We start from the raw sequence: 17,147 nt of genomic DNA on the forward strand, positions 1-17,147 counted from the left end.
TTACCTTTTGAACGTGTGCTCAGTTTACCCAGAATCCTCCCTTCCCCCTTCTCAAATGTATTTCATGTATAAGATCCTCTTTTTACGAGAAACCATTTCCACTGTGTTTGGAACAATAGTGAACTCCTGTGTATTGTATTCTTAAAAGGTTCATATTCACGACATATGCACGACATTTGCATTAGGGCTTGGTTTGAACTGCGTGCAGGAAGTTTCATGAAGTCAATGGGAAATAAACATAGCGTTTTAAACTGTGTTAGCAGCAGTATAGGAGAGATGGTCAGTGCATATCAGTTGTCTTTTGTAGGCCTATCACGATAACACTGCAGAGAAATATTGATACAAACGACAACACTGAAACTTCTTGAAACTATGCCACAGATACAAAGCAGGCTAATCTCAGTGAACTATTTGTAAATAGACAGTATCATTAAAAGGCATGAGCTTCAACAAATAAATAGCTGAATGAACCAATAATAAGCCAGAGAAGTTATTTATTTTACCCTCTACAGCTCAAATCTTATCATTGTACAGAAAAATGGTTAAAATCTCCCCACTATTGCAAAGAAATTGTACACGCGATGAATATTGAGCCCAAAAATACACTGTTCCAGCTTTCATATATAGAATGATGAGTCAATATAATAATTATTGCGACAGGCCTAGACTTTTGGAATGTCCTAGTAATGATGGTCAGATAAGGTTTTTGCTAGATGTCAAAAGTGGCTTAAAATGTGCTGATTATTTCAATTCTAGCACAAGAAGAAAAATATATTGCAAATGTTTGGAAATGACTTCACATTTTTTGAAAAACTATAGATTACGTTCCGTGTTTTTGTTTTTTTATCAGCTTTCTTTTGTAGCGTATGGTGTGCTAAAAAGCCAAATGGAGCCAGTGTGGAGGTTTGAGTGTTGTTTCACTGATGGAAGTTCATTTTCAGACTTCTTGGTTAGGTTATCTTTTTTTAGCTGTCTATTTCTGTGAGATGTCAACTACTTTAATTTCACCTGTTTGTTCTCTTCATTTTAAGCATGCTGATGCCACACCTTCTCTCTAAGCACATAATCTGTTGAAAAGGCATGATTTTAATTATGATTTAAGCAGTTGTGGTTATTTTTTCTCTATCATCGAGCTCTTAATGTACCACAGACTTGAGTTAAAAATCAGCCATATTTAAATTGTGCAGAGAATGTGTAGTGCCGCAGGAGTTTAGTTCTCCGCTGCTGTAAGCTCCATCATCAGAGTCAAACTGACAGCGAGGACTCGGGGTCACCGCTCCACATGCGGCGGTCAGGACCACCTGTCACGTCAGAGCACCCAGGGGTCCCAACATGTTGCACCCACAGCCTGTCCTCAGTCCAGCACCAGCACTCTGCCTCTAGCCTCTGTCCTTGGAAATAAAAGCAAGAACGCGCAGGATTGGCTTGCACTCCAGAGAGACTGCTTTGTCCTCCACGCCTGATGATGGCGGCGACCGCACATGAATATTCACACAGACATTAATATTTGAACATGCCAGCATTATAAGAGTCCTGTGCCAAGTCCTGTTCACCTTTCTCTGGGTGTTAAAAATGCACTAAGTGGCTTTTCTGTTGGATGGTCCATCAACTGCTTGTCTCCATGGATATGTTAACCCCTTTGCCTGGAATATTCAATGCACTATGGCAGTAAACTTTTCTATCTCCAAGCAATTGGTATCAGAAGGCAAACTTATAGGTCAGATCTATGGAGACGTAAGCTAGCTCACAGTAAAATGCCATGCTTTTCAATATATCTTTGAGCAATAAAAACACCCATAATTCAGGAAAAGTAATAACATATCCATGGATACAATCAAGTGGCAGACCCTACACTAGAAATGTTACATAGTGCATCTTTAAGCCCTCATAACGCCTCTGCCTCGCCACATTATCCCACCTCCTCCTTATTTTCCCTCCATTTCATCTCCGAATTACTGAATGGACAAATTGCCCTGTGGAGAATCTAGGAGAATGATTAATAGTGGCTCTTGTTTCTGAGTCCTGTTAATGGCTGCGCGGTCGCTCTGTATTCTGAGCTCATTTCTTTTTCACAGGTAGCGAGTACAAGTGCCTCCTGGGCAGCTGCCAAGGCGTTATTATAGAAGATATATTGGCACCATTTTACTTGAGCCCCCTGATCGTGAAGTCAATGTTACGCTGACAGATATTTCAAGTTCTACGTCTTCTAATTTCTCTAATGCTTTGACCAAAGTATTGACCTTCTGACCGCAGCGCCCTCTGTGGTATGTAAATCAAACTTACAATAATTTCCAGTGAGTTAAGCGGCGGAACAGTTTAGGATCAATGATTCAAATTAGTGGTCCGTGAGCTCATAAAGGTCAAGGCTGATTGTTTAGAGGTCAGGCGAATATCTCATGTGAGCATTTATGCTTCGCTAATTTTCAGTTGCAACTCTAGACCTCGGACATGGCTGTGGGTTCAGGGGGCAGGGGTTTGCTATGTGAACATCTGACATCATCCAAACATAACAAATGATTTCTTGAAGTGGAATGAAACACTCAACTTGAAACTACACTTTTTTCCCTACTAAAATCTGTATATGGTGTTTTAATAGTATCATCTTCTGTTCCTAGTCATTTTTGGCAAGTACAAGCTAGGTAAATTTGCAGCATTCTGGTCAAAAATGGCTAAATCCAATTGTGTGCTGCCTTCAGTGGCCTCTCTGATTTCAAGTAGTTGGTGACATCACAAAAGACTGCCGTGATTACAGCCAGGTTTCTGACTACAAACACCTGGCTGCAGGGGAGGAGTTTGAAGTGTAGATACGGTTAGACCAATCACACTGCTCCCTATACTCCCAGACCCCCCCTTCCCCAACTCTCTTTAGTCGACAGGCACTACCAGTTTAGTTGCTTTGAAATGTGGTTGTGGCCGGACTTTAGGTGTTTACTCCCACTTTAATTAATAAAATTGAATTCATACCTGAATTTGACCAGGGTCTTCGCAATTTAAAGATGTTTAGTAATTGCAATTTTGTGTGACGTGTGTGTAGTTCCTCCTTAGCAAAAGTGAACCAAGCCAAAATCAGCCAGACTGCTTTATAACCCCCCCAGGGGCCACTTCAGACCCCTCAAATGGGCCTGGACGGTTCACCTAAGACAGCGGAGGCATTTTCAGACCAATCTGTTCCAAAGCAAATCAGTGTAAACAAGGCTGTAGCGTTGCACTGGCAGACTAGTTTGCATGGTCCTGGTGTGCGTACGTTTGGGCACATCCATTTATTGAACAAGGTGAGTGCAGAGTGGCCTGTCTCTCGGTCGGAGTCCATCGGTCATCATCACAGTGTTGGGCCGATAAACACTGAGCACATTTATCACTGAGACACCTGATGCCCAGTACTGCACCACCCTCTGCTTCTGATGAGGATATGACCCCGCTGGCATGGAAGCTTTTTAACCACTAGCAGAATAGTTTCAAAATGTGTTTAATAAGGTAGCATAATATATTGCATTCAAATCAAAACTGAAATTTGAGTTTGAGCAGTTATCAAATCACAAAGGCTGTAGTTATTTAGACAATAGAATGTTCTCTGTAAAGTACAAAATCTTCTGTTCTTATATAGAAAAATGTTGTTGTACCTGTAGTTTAGACCTTAACAAACATGTTCTGAAATGCATGGTGTCCTTGTATTAGTTTATCTGTTCATATTTCAGTCTTCTCTCAAATATTAATGCTCCTGGAGTTGTTTACAATGTATACTCTGAGTAGAATCCTACTTTTTAACCATAAATCACAATCACAATAGTGTCAGAAAAATATCAGTTTGATTTTTATTCAAACCGCAGACAGAACATTTTCAGAATTCTGTATTAACCTTTTTCATCTCACATTACACTTTGCATGTGGTTACTATTAGAGCTCAATCAATATGTTGGGTTTTTTTTCATAGCTGATGCTGATTGTTTGGAATCTAGAGCAACCAAGGCCGATCAACTCTGATGATATTTTTGAGCAGATATGTAGGGACAATTTACATTCTTTTATCCAAATTATGAAATTGAATTTTACCTTAAACTCAGCCCACAGCTCTTTTAAGAGTTAGAGTTTTTCTAGTCAACATTATGTCGTTATGTCTTTGCACTAAAATGTTCATATAAAGCTTTATGTGGATTCTTTAGGCAGCTAGTTGGCCAAAACAAAAGAGCTGGAGATTTAAGGCAGATAGCCGATACATGAAAAAGTGCAGATCTCAGCCTATCTCTAGTTATTATGTTGTATTCTGCTTAGGTCGTTCTAAGGTGCCAGCCCAATCATAAATGAAAGCCTCTAAATTGCTTGATGTGCATGTTTTACAACCCTCATTATTCCGTATATTGTAATTCCTTCCTGATAGCATTACATTGTTCACGGCTAATTTTAGTTTTTGTCTTCTGTAGGTCTCTGCTGTGGGAAGACGATTATATATTTCCTCTTATAGCGATAATCCAGTGCTCCACTAAGAACAATCACACAGTTAATTGTGTGACTAATCTAAAAAATATGGTGACCAGAAGCAGAAATTGGTTTTAAGTTTGAGCCCTCTTCAAGTCTCTTTTTATATTAAACTGTATGCAACAACATAATAAACTAGTACATAGAAAATGTATTCTACAGAACAAGGCCAATGCCCCAGTCACAATAGCCCAGAACAATTACACTTGTCAAAACTATAACACAAGTGTGAATCAAAGGAACTTTCCTTTGATTCACACAGGTTAGAACATTTTCATAAGTATTTCTTATAGTTTTATTAATTTTTCTGCCAATAGTGTGTTCATTCTGGACACTCTATTTAATGATGCTGTACAATGCTTTGCTGTAAAGTTGTCACTAATCTCTTCTGGCACTGCTGAGGCCAGAAAACACTTTGTTTCATAACAGAGCATTACAAGAGATTAGATAAGATGCAACCCTCCCTTAAGGGAATGAAGGCTTCATAGTAAAAGATACAAATTTAACTTTATGAGGCCCACCCTATCTGCACCATGAACCCTCCCTCTAGAAAGATTTATTAGTGAGTGGATTGTTGTCATGGTAGTAAAAATTCAAACTATTTCAATACTCTACTGATTTCAATATTGTAATAATGATTAAAGCGCTTCTTTTTAATGTAATGTAATTTGAAACACAGAACATTTTTTATCCTGTGCTCTTGTGCTTATTCTGATAAAGATTAAAACGATTCTTTAACTATTGCTGGGTTTCAGACGACAACACAACATTCAATAGGTCAATAACATTTCAATCAGATGGGGGCATCTAATAGAAATGATCAGGAGGGTAACAATTGTGAATTTTCCTTTTTAGAAAGTTTTTGAAAGTGCATTATAATGAATAGGGAAAATTCTTGCTCCCCGTCTGGGAGTATGACCGTCACATTATAGAATCTAAAAACCACCAACTTTGTACTATTTATTTAATTCCTCCAGTAACGATGCCAGCTCTGATGAGTATCTAGTTTTAATCGCTTAAAAATTGATTAGTACCTGGAAAGCGATGAATCTCCCATCATCTTTTCCATGACATTTACATTGATTTTTCTGCTCAGAATCCATTTTTTTCTCTCTCTGTATCCATGTGCTCATCTCTTGCTAAGATGAGCAGTACATCTGTTAGCTGGCTATGGGAAAGGATCAGCGCCCTAACCACGGCAAGGTCAGCTCACCATAACAGACATTTAATTACCGTAGTGCATCTCGCCACCATGTGAGGAAATCGGCAGCTGGCCTGGTTGGCCTCTAGAGAGATGAGATTGCTCTGAAAATAGCCCTGTGTCAGTGGCTTTATGATGGTCCGAATCCACATTACCTTCAACCTTAATCTGGAGTGCTGCTGTATTAATAAGCAGACACAAATGCCTCTACTCCTCACTACTAAGATCTCCAAGAACCAGCTGTTAAGTGTCTTAATGGGGGTATGTATAATTCATGCACACATTGGTGCGGCCTGAAATGCCTGCCTTCTCTGGACAATAATTGGTGAGAAGACTCAGCCTCTGCTGCATATCCGTCATATTAACAGAGCCACTGTGCTTTTAAAGTGAAGCGAAATGGAGAGGAGATCAATATAGAGACATGCGTTATCAACCATAGCACATGCCAACACACTACAGCAGCACACTAATGAGCCACTGATTAATGATTAATCGCTGTTATATCAGTCGACACGTGTCCACATGTCCCCCGAGCTTTGGAGACGAGGACAAAGGCAAGTCGCTGATGTGGTCTCCAGATATATGATTTTGTTTTATTTGTGGATATTCAATTGGCTGGGATCCAGAATACTCATTTCTGCTGTATTTTACAAAGATGTGAGTCTGGTCACCAATGAATTTCCCTGTTTTCAAATGGGTGTGATTGACAGGTGTAGAGTCAATCAGGAACAGTCATGCTCTGTTCGTATCGTCACGGACTTCTGCAGAACCAATGAGCAAAGCACTAAACAGTTAATTTGAGATGAGATAAATTTGATTTTCTTTGTAACTCATAGGTGACCTTTATTTTACGTGTCACTGAAAAAAAATGAATCTGACTGAACGATCACGTTTGACCGGGCTTGAGATGCAACTGAGGGCATAAAAAAAAAATACAGAGACACAGTTTCCACAAGATTGGATGACACACGAGATTTGATCCCAGAGAACAAGACAAGAAAATATTTTGACATGTCTGATGATAAATAGTTTGTGCTGTCTAGCCCACAGTTTTGTTTTGGAGACGTGGACAAATGCAAGTCACTGATGTGGTCTTGAGATGGATGCTTTTATTTGTGGCTATAGTCGGTGCTAAGGCTGGGACATGACACTTTCTACAAAAATGAGTTGACCCTAGAGACCCTAGAGTCCACGAGAATCAGATGAGATTTTGAAAATGGTAATTACAGTTTTTCCACATGTGTGCACATTGTTGAAGCAATTTTTGGTAACGAGCTCTTGCTAAAACCCTACTCACTGCTATAGGCAACAATAACATGCCCATCTCTCTACACTGATCCAAAATGCTTTACCTCAGCCATGGAGCATCCTTGTCTAGACGTGTCAGGGGTTAGACCACGGGATCATGGTGGAATCAGCTTGTGTTGCAGGTTTAAGACAGAAGCAGTTAACTCCCACCAGGAAAATGACTTTAAAGTCTACAGCTTTAAAGGGGTTATTTAAGGATTCAGAAGTCACTGCCAAGGGTTGTGCTTTATTTGAAACAAAACTGAAATAACGATGTAAAATTTCTGTAAAAGATTTGACTTGTGTTTAGTTAAAGCTACATGTAACTTTCTGGAGATGGCTTGTCACCTTCATGATTCCATGGAAATAGAACGTAAAAACCATACCTCGGAATATTTTCTATGGAGCTGGATAAGTTGTACCAAACTGTGGAATATTAGAGCCATGGGAACAATCAAGAGGAGGCCCATGCCAAGTAAGAGTCAGGTTTGTGGAGATGCAAGTCGGCTCTGAGTAAGGACGCATGTTTTTACTTTTCAGTTCATCCAAAATGAAAAAAACACACATACACACGCATGCTTATATTTCTATTTTTGGCTAAAATGCTACATGATGTGGCTTTAAACGAATTACTTTATAGACTGAAATTATGACTGTGTTGTGGCAACTTTCATCCAACATACTCCATTACAAAATGGCACAGCCACTGCTTTTAGATGGAAAAGTAATTTCATGGTCTGAAGTCCAATTTACTGCTGCTGGACCAACATGTTCATGCACACAGTTAATCATGTGTTCCTGTCTGCACTGTCCCTGATCTGTGATACTGGCACTGCGTCTGTGACAGTCTGGGTTCTATGGCTTTTAGGTCATCATTAAAAACCATTTCACTTCAGGGACAGCGCACATTTTGACATGTTTTTTGTCAGTATCCATGATCATGTTAGGGCCAGTTTGGAAAAATATCTTAACTGCAATTTTTCAGACAGGCATTGTGATTATGCTTTGATTTATGCACTATTTATGTTTTGTTAGAAGGATGTTGTTCAAAGCAAGTTCATATTTTAAGCACACCTAGACATATGGGCTGTTTAACTAAGCCAATCCTGTGCATTTCCAAACATGTTTGTAGAGGTTGGCAGGTGTCTCTGTAATCCCTCAATCATCCAGGTTTGAGCCATAGAGACTTTTCTTTTACTATACAGGCTTAGTTTTTGTTTTTTTTTCTTTTTTTGGTTTTTTTTTACATCATCATAAAAGATCTTTTGTTATTTGCAAAAGAAAATATGTTTGCTAAATAACTGCAGTTCTTGTGATTTGCTAATTTCAACTTTAAATTATGATTTCAATGTGACAAATTGTCTAAAATTTGCAATTGGTTTTCTTCTGCTGGTAGTGGGGTTATTTTTAACTCTCCATTCACTTGTTTTTCTGTTCAGTGGAGTGGTCTAGGGTGAGTGTCTGAGCTGGAGGCATAAATCAAAGCAGTGGTCTCTGTTAAAGTGTAACAGCTCCTGACAGTGTTTGCCTGTGGCGTCCTGCCGGGCCCCACACTCAGGTGCACTCTGCTCACCTGCATCAGAGAAGTGAGAGCTGCACAGAGCCCAGACTATCAACATCAGGCCTGTGCAGGACGCAGACGAGCCGTGGAAAGGAAAAGGATTATCCATCTTGTTATCTGTTAGCAGCAGTCTTATCTCGATGTCCTCCTGGAGTGCAGAGGACAGGATGGCTGAGCTAAGTGCTGTAGACACATTGTGGGGTTGTACACACTGTGCTGTTGCAGAGGCATTTGTAAAGGAATCAATGTTTTTACAGTTATTACAAAGTATTCTGTCAATAGACTATTTGCCTCTGCCCTCGGGGAGCTTTCAGCAGCTATTGGATATCCTTTAAAAATCTGTTCTGTGACTACTGACAGTGTACTCTTACAATAATGTATCCTCTGTACTAGTGTATTTGTACAGAGAGTCCAGGAGTCCACCATTATGTTGTGTCCTACAGGCAGTGTCTAAATTTAGACTCAAACCTGGACAACATGAGTGTGAGGGCCTCTTGGTCAGGCTGGTCTTGAAATGCAGCAGGCAATAGAAAACATGTCATTGGCGTTTTATTCAGAATTGCAGCTTTAGTTGCTTTGGCTACAGTTGGTGTTATCTTTGTACAGAAAAAGTTTCTCAACAGAGATTGCTTCATGTGAAGAAGTGAAGGAGGGACCCAGGAATGTTCAAGGAGGCGCAGTGGTCCTCCTTACTCTGAACTGTCTGTGGCCTGGTCTCACACTATAATCCCTTTAGCTGTCTGGACTCCATCCAGCACTCCCGCCTGTTGACTCGACATGCTTTGGTGTTTATACATGATATTATTGAAATGCATAGTGGTTGATTTGATTTATAGAATCAATATAGTAACAAGTTAAAGTTTGAGAAATGTAAAACTGATTTGTCTGTTTTTGGCATAGAAATGTATAGCACTGTGTTTTGCAGTGCCTAACTTTTTACACTCGTTTGTTCTAATGAAGCTGAAAACTGAAATAGTTGTGAGCGCCACAGAAAGGCCATTAATCCCTAATTTAGCGTGATGTTTCAGAGGGACACGTTCACGCTCTGCTGCTCTAAGCCGCTGCAGTTATGTGCTCATTTCTGACATAATGAATCCTCTGGCTGGGAACCATCGTTTGCTTTGTTTCTTTTCTCACTCAGCTGATCTCCTTTATAAATATGTGTTTTTTATTCACAATAAGATGTTGAAGTCTGGCCTTCTGCAGTTTGTAGCTCCTGTTTCTCTGTGAATGAAGTGGCTGCTCTTGTGGCTCAGTTTGGATCAGCGACGCTCCCTGATCACAGTTGGCGTTGGGCCCCGGACAAAGGCTGGGGCCCCTCGGTCTGCTCTGTGTCAGAGGCTCTGTTTGTTTTGGGGGTTGGGGAAAGTCCTGTGTCAAGAGACACATGAGAGGTGGACTCCTGCAGGCTTTGGACCTCACTACCTGCTGCTATGAAAACACTTAAGATTTCGAGGTGTGACTGAGATATCCCTTAAATCCTTTTTTTTGTTTTTTTGTTAAAGCAGTCACGGTATTATAAATTCTGCATTACTGGCCAAATCTGATCTGATCCTTATAAATGAATTGAGCATACTGTATGAACTCTTCTGTCAACTGTGTTGTTCTGACTTGAGCTCTGTGCTACATCTGCAGTCATTTGAATCACTAAATCATTACGACACTAGTCAGTCATTTCCTTTTTAATATCCTCCACAGATGGCTGTATTGGCACTTTTGCATCTGTCTCTGTGGGGATGTTTATCAGCTCACTATCAGCTCCCTATCAGCTCACTACATCCAGAGCCTCCTCTGTCACCAGCTGACCTGAAGGACGTTATGCTCCTCTGGACCTCTCTTATCTGACCACTCTGGTGCTTCATAAAGTGTTTGCGTCTGTGTGTGTGTGAGTGCGTGTGTGTGTCATGGTAAAACGAGGGTGGAGCCAAGGCCGGGTTTTAAGACTGGCTCCAGGACAGTTTAACGCAGAGGGCTGTGGGCGAGTGGCAGCTGCCTAAATCCAGTGTCCGCACATTGTAAAATGCTAATGAAGTCTATAAATAAGGGGGACAATTCCCAAGGCCCTGTCATGAGTGCAGCTCGAACAAAATCTATAAACTTTTTAATAAAAGAAGGCAAAAAGCGTCCTAATTATTACCTTCAATTAATTTAAAAGTGCTTTTCACAACTTTCAGAGGCTAGAGCAAAGTTTTGTCATTACGGTAATGCTAACAACAACTAGCATGCAAACAGCTCAGTAGCCTTACTGGTTTTGCGGAAAATAATGCTTCATAATTTAGATGCAAACAGCACACAGCTGTCTCATTTTGATCATAAAATTAGCTTTTACAATACATGTGTACTGGAGAAAGAGTCTCTCTAAGAATTACAATTGATGAAAACGGCAGTGAGCACTCTATTAAAATAAACATGGGTGTCAGCAGTCTCCCCTGATGGCACCGTTCTGTCGTCATTTGTGTCCATATTATTATCATGATTACTGTTGTACATTGTGGCTGAGTGCTGTGGAGGCTCACATCAGCAGCAGCATAAATACATCCCCAATGGGCTTGTCTAAAACGTGTCAAATGCCCAGGCGGCGAACTCAAATGCCCATCATTCGTCACCCCTTCATCATTTAATGCTCAATTATGTCAGAACAGCCTCAGGTCACACACACTGGGAATTGGATGGCAGTGCATGTGGCAAGTGGTGCTTTCAGGCAGCATTACAGCACATCACTATGGTTCAGCAGACACGGCTTTGCCCTACACTAAATAAACAAGACTCCACCGGCTCGCCATAGAAACCCCACAAAATGAACATTTACAACTAGGCCTGACATAATACCAATCTTTGAAATATGATATGTCATTTCATAAAATCTCATGACAAACAATGATATTGAAGACCACTTTATTACACTGATTATAACAGAATTCAAACCTAACCTAGTAAGCTATGCTATGGTACACATTGTTTTCCCTTTTGGTTATCTGTATTGCATTGAAAAATGTATTTTAAAAAATGTGTTGCATGAACTTGCATCTCCACAAACCTGACTCTTATTTGGCCTGGAAGAGGACCTCCCCCTGCTTTGTTCCTATGGAACTGTTGTTCCTTAGCTATGATCTCCCACACTATGCCATAAAACGTATTAATCTTCATGTTCCGAAGTGTTGTTTTAACTTTCTATTTTCATGGAATCACCCAGGTGACATGCCACCTACAGAAAGTTACATATTGTACCATACTGTATTGTTTGGGGGGGGGATTCACTGCCAGTGCAAAAAGCATGTATGATCAATATATTGATCTCTAAAATCTTTGTTAATTTTGTCATTTATTCAACAATAAGTCATATATAGTGATTATGGTGACAGGCCTAGTTCCAACAGTTCCACTGGGAGGAGGAGCAGGAAGCCACTTCTGAGGGTGATCTGTGCTGTGCCAACATAGATGTTTTTCCGTTGCGGTCACAGGAGAGGAATCTGTTTGTGATGTGCAGTTTTCATTTGCTCATTCCAAACTGCCATTTTATTCTACTGAATTGCTGTATTCCGACTCTCTTTAATAGATTATTATTTAACTCAAACTTAAAACAGTACTGCCTTTCAAATGCTGTACTAAACTGATTTAACTGAATATAACATGCCAAATGTAGGCTGTGCAATTAATTTAATTTTAATCAATCTTTTCTTATTGTCAAAGATCAGTTTGGGTCATTTTAATTGAGAGGTCTACAGTCCCTTGCTCCAAACCTGTTTTTTGTTTGTTTTTTTACTTTGGAGACAGAAATGTGACACATTTCATTTCACATTTCAATGGTCACAATTTTATATACCACTTTTTCATCTTCAAAGCACTCAAATTGCTTTACATCAAGGAACCACTCACACACGCATTCATACACCAGTGTTCGCAGACACTAGGGGCAAGGTGCGTTAAGTATATTGCCCAAGGACACAACGACAGCATTCGTCTGTTGGAGCTGGAATGGCTCCGTCAATCTGTGAGTCAGTGGGTCTGACTGCTCAACCAGCGATGTTTGTGTTGAGAGTGGGATTCGAATCGCCTACCTTTTTTGTGTTAAATGCTAATGATTAAAAGTCTGCATTGTTTACACTCAGGAAATGAGTAAAAAAATTGCATAAAAAGACCGTTCACTATCAGAAAAATATTGTGATTAATTTTTTGGCACATTGCCCATCCTAAAATTTAGATTATATTTGGTGTTCAAGGACAAACGGCTGCACAGTGAGCATCTGTTCATTTTATTAAATTAGTGCAAACATGACTTCAATACTACCAATGATACGCAGCTCCTGAAGCTTACACTATACCACACACCAGGCTAATTGTATGAAAAATATGCAAATCTCCCATACGGTAAACTGACAAACTGAAATTAATCCCAAAACGATGTCATTCACCTTGCTTCTTGAGTCTTTTCTTGTTCCTTTTTTTTTTTTTGTGTTTTTTTTTTTTTTTGAGCTAAGAATAGCTGCTGCCTGTCTTTATCGCCCCTACGGTAAGGCTTGGCTTTTCAGAGTTTATGCATAAGAACACTCTCTAAGGAAAGGTGAGAGGTCATGAAACAAGGTCCCTAATGCTCCTGGTTCTCGCTCCCTGTCTGAAGGACTTTAGATTGGCCGACAATAAGGTCACAACAGGTCCCCTCGCCAAACAACCCTGTGCTGTCACACTCCTTGATCTATCACTTAGAGGGCTCAGAAGTACTTTGGAATAATGAATACTGCATAGTAGAGTAGGTATAGTAGGTAGGGTTTCAGAAATTCAGGGCTAAGCTTTCTTTACCTATTCATAACTGTTTTAATGTTCTTCATTTCAAATACTAAAAAGGTTTTTAAAAATCACCAGTATCACTATGTAGCAGTTCCTATTTAGCAATGCAGTGGTAGTATTGTGATACTGATTCAATGCAATAGCAATAAGTTCTGTCTTAAAATGCACTGGAACTCCTCTACTATACCATTTCTCTTGAACTGATCTAAAATTTGCATGCAGATACACTAAAATGTACACAGATGTTTTACAATATCATTAAAATGAGTTTAAGAAATTTTAACTATAAATATTTTTGCATGAGAATCAATACTTTTCAATGCTTAATCACTATCAGTGTGCCCATGACTACTGCCAAATCTCCTTTGCGCATAAAATGTACAGAATAATAAAAAATATTCCTGTCCAGAGAAAACTCCATGGCATATTTACTATTTATACCCATTTCATTCCCTGAGACCATAATGTGCGGTCATATAAAACACACTGATAGACTAAAGATAACAGCACTGCATTTACACTTTCTCACAGCCAACAAAAACTTCAAAGTCTCTTCCATTTAAAGCACCTGAACAAAGACGAGTGTGACGTCTGGAGGCTGCCAGTCCTCTGAATGATCATTTTAATTGGCACAACGATTGAGAGCCAAACCGCTCCATTGTTATCTTCGGCTTTAGCCCAGCGTCTTCTCAAAGACACCCTCAATGGTAAAATAATGTGACTTCCCTTCCACAAATGCCCATTCTGTTACCACCTACTCAATCTTCCTCTATGTCTTCTTTCGCCTCCTATCTCCCTCCTTCCTCCCTTTTTTCTCTCCTGCTGTCTTCCGAGCACCCCAGCAACCTTCTCCGCCAAGGGATTGGTTGCCAGGAGACAGGATTCGTTCCCCATTGTATGGCGATCCGCGACAAAGGTTGGAGGGGGGGGTGGTGGTTGTTACGCGGGTCATACAATCAACAGGCCCGCGATGAGTGCCCGCCTTTCCCCCAAGAACACCCTGCCATGAGAGGGTGGGGGTAGTGCGGGAAGGACCAATGGACTGAATGAAGTGGGGTGGGGGTATGGGTGCCCCGAATTCCTGGTGCTTATTCCCGGCGCCCTAGTAACCGCAGGATGTGCTGTGTCAGACTGTAGTAGCCACTGTGAATAGTTATTAAGAGAGACTTTTTAATTAGCTAGTGCCCTCTCCCCCACTACTTCGTTAACAACACATGGTTTGACTTAGAGTTTAGGGAAATGAATGGTAGAGCTGCAACAATTAACCAGAATAATCTTGACAGTTTGCTTTTATATTATCACAAAGACAACAGCATTATTAAAGCAGACCTATTATGCAAAATCGACTTTTTAGAGCTTTTAACCATGGCGTAGTTGGTTCCTTTTCTCATTTACCCTCTCAAAGTTATATTTAGCACGATTCATGCATGTTTAAGCAATCTGTATACTCCTGTAATAAAGACATCATCGCTCCAAACAACCTCCATTTTTACCATCACTGTCATGTACCCACTGTTCTGTACTTACTTTGTTCTTCAATTTTATTTTCTTCATCATACACATAAGACTCAGCAGACGATGAGTCAGTTTATTTTATTTGGTTTAAAGGTCATATATTACACAAACTTGACTCTCGTGACCTTGTTATTATGGTGTTACCTCATCACAAACATATCTGGAGTTGTGTTTTGTTTCATTCACACATGTTTGAGTGATCCTTTATTATTTTTATGTCTACATCTCCAAAGCTCAGAATGCTCTGTTCCACCTTATGATGTCATGAAGCGGTAGTTTTCAAGTTAACAGCTACATTTTTACCTTTACTTCAGTTGGGAAATGAGCCAAATGATTCTAGTGAAGGTGCATGGAGTTTAAAAACACTTCCTGTACTACCACATGACATCACAAAGAGTTTCCAGTTTCAGAGAACTCAGTCTAAATCTGCAGGGTTTGTGTGTTAAACATATGTGAATGAAACAAAACAACTCCAGGTGTGTTTTGTGATAGATGAAAAAACTGTTATATGGGACCTTTTTAAGTGTATTTAAAATTCTCAATGTACAATAGAAATAACTGACTGGTCCACTAAATGAAAAAATAAGCAAACTCTTCAACTACTGAAGTAATTCTTAGTTGTAGCCCTACTTTCTGGTTAGGATCTATACACCAAACAGAACAGACTTACTCACTATTTTTCATGACCATTGTTGGACACTGCTAATGCTATCCCTTATCAGCTCATTATATTAGCTGCAGCTCAAGGCCCATTTACCCAGCAGTGTCATTACTCTAAATAAAGCCTGTGTCGTACACACACATGCAGCGGGCGGTGGCAGACTTTGAGCTAGCTAACGTTATTGCTAAATGTTGACTGTCAATGATTAGCTGCTAGCCGCGGTGTTTGTGTGGGAGAATGAGTAAGCGAGCTTTTTCTGTGGTAATCATTCATTTGGTTGTACAGGCTATGCGCTTATTTCCTCATTAATTCCGAACAAGACTATTGTTTTTAAATCAGTTGCGGCTTCTTTAATCCCCAAATGGAAAGTGCTGGATAATTACAGCAACCGGACACGAGGGAGTTGGTACAAATGTGTTTTTGAATTTGCATGTTACAATAGTACGTCCTTGTTTGCCTTTAATTGTAGTATTCTCATTAGGTTTACAACCATGAATATACACAATAAATGGGATGTCAGGATTTGTTTTTATTGCAGTTTAGGCTAGGCTGAAAACCCACCTCTTCTCCTTGGCACTGTTTTATTCATATATCATCTGTGTTTTTGTTAACGTTTTATGTGAAGCACTGGGCAGCTGAAGTTGTTTTTAAATGTGCTATATAAATAAAATTGAATTAAATCAATAATTGTAATTTTTCAGAACTAATAAACAAAAATCTTAACTGGTGATTTCAACCTATACTCCAAAAAAGTAACACTGAGTGTAAACAGCTTCTTTATGCTCATCACTTACTTTATAAATGGACAATACTGAAAGAAAATAAAGGATTTCACTGCAATATGTAATTTCTTAATTGCAATACTAAAATTTGATATTATGACATTAAAAGTCACAATAAATTAAATAATTTAATAAATTAAAGTCAATTTCAATTTTAGGAAGACCCAGCAAGTCAATAGAAAATTAAGCACTTTTAATTTTTGCTTTGTTTGTGCTTATCTTCTCGCATTTGTAGTTTTTAATCATCTGATATGGCTGTTAAGAACTGCAATATCTTAATGTACTTTTGTACACACGTACACACGTACACACGTTAAACACACAAACCCTGCATATTTAGACTTGAGTTCTGTTCCACCCTGTGATGTCACATGGTAATACAGGAAGTGTTCAACTGTGTGTTTTTAAACTCCATACACCTTCACTAGAAGTATTTGGATAATTTCAGCCCTGGAATTGCCAATCTCTACTGAACTAATTTCTTGAAAACTACCACCACCACAAGGCGGAACAGAGCATTTTGAATGAATGAAATGAAACAAAACACAGCTCCAGGTCATAAGAGTCAATTTTAATGTACTTGTTAAAAAACACAGCAGCAGATGGAGATGCTCAGTGTTATTTCTATATATCGAGTATGTTGCGATTTCAATGATAGCATCAGTCAATACTTTCACAACACATTGGTGCAGCCCTAGTACCTGTCTAAACTCTGTTCCTTGCTGACACCTCTGTATGTTTTCCCGTTCATTGGCTAACCACTGAATGTAATGTCCCACTGGCTTAACTGTAATTTAAACAAACGCCTGTTCACTGCCTGACATTTGCCATTGATCTAACAGCTACATCTGACAATCTCCCTCACTTCCTGTCACACCAGCA

The 17,147-nt window shown here is 39.5% G+C and overlaps 1 protein-coding gene across 1 annotated transcript in view; it reads left to right on the plus strand.

Moving 5' to 3' along the window:
* cxadr (CXADR Ig-like cell adhesion molecule) overlaps positions 1–17,147 on the plus strand; it is a 42,580-nt gene that overhangs the window by 2,197 nt on the left and 23,236 nt on the right. The gene's annotated exons all lie outside the window — the stretch shown is intronic.

Source organism: Periophthalmus magnuspinnatus, chromosome 14 (assembly GCF_009829125.3).
Source record: "Periophthalmus magnuspinnatus isolate fPerMag1 chromosome 14, fPerMag1.2.pri, whole genome shotgun sequence".
NCBI classification, from domain to species: Eukaryota; Metazoa; Chordata; class Actinopteri; order Gobiiformes; family Gobiidae; genus Periophthalmus; species Periophthalmus magnuspinnatus.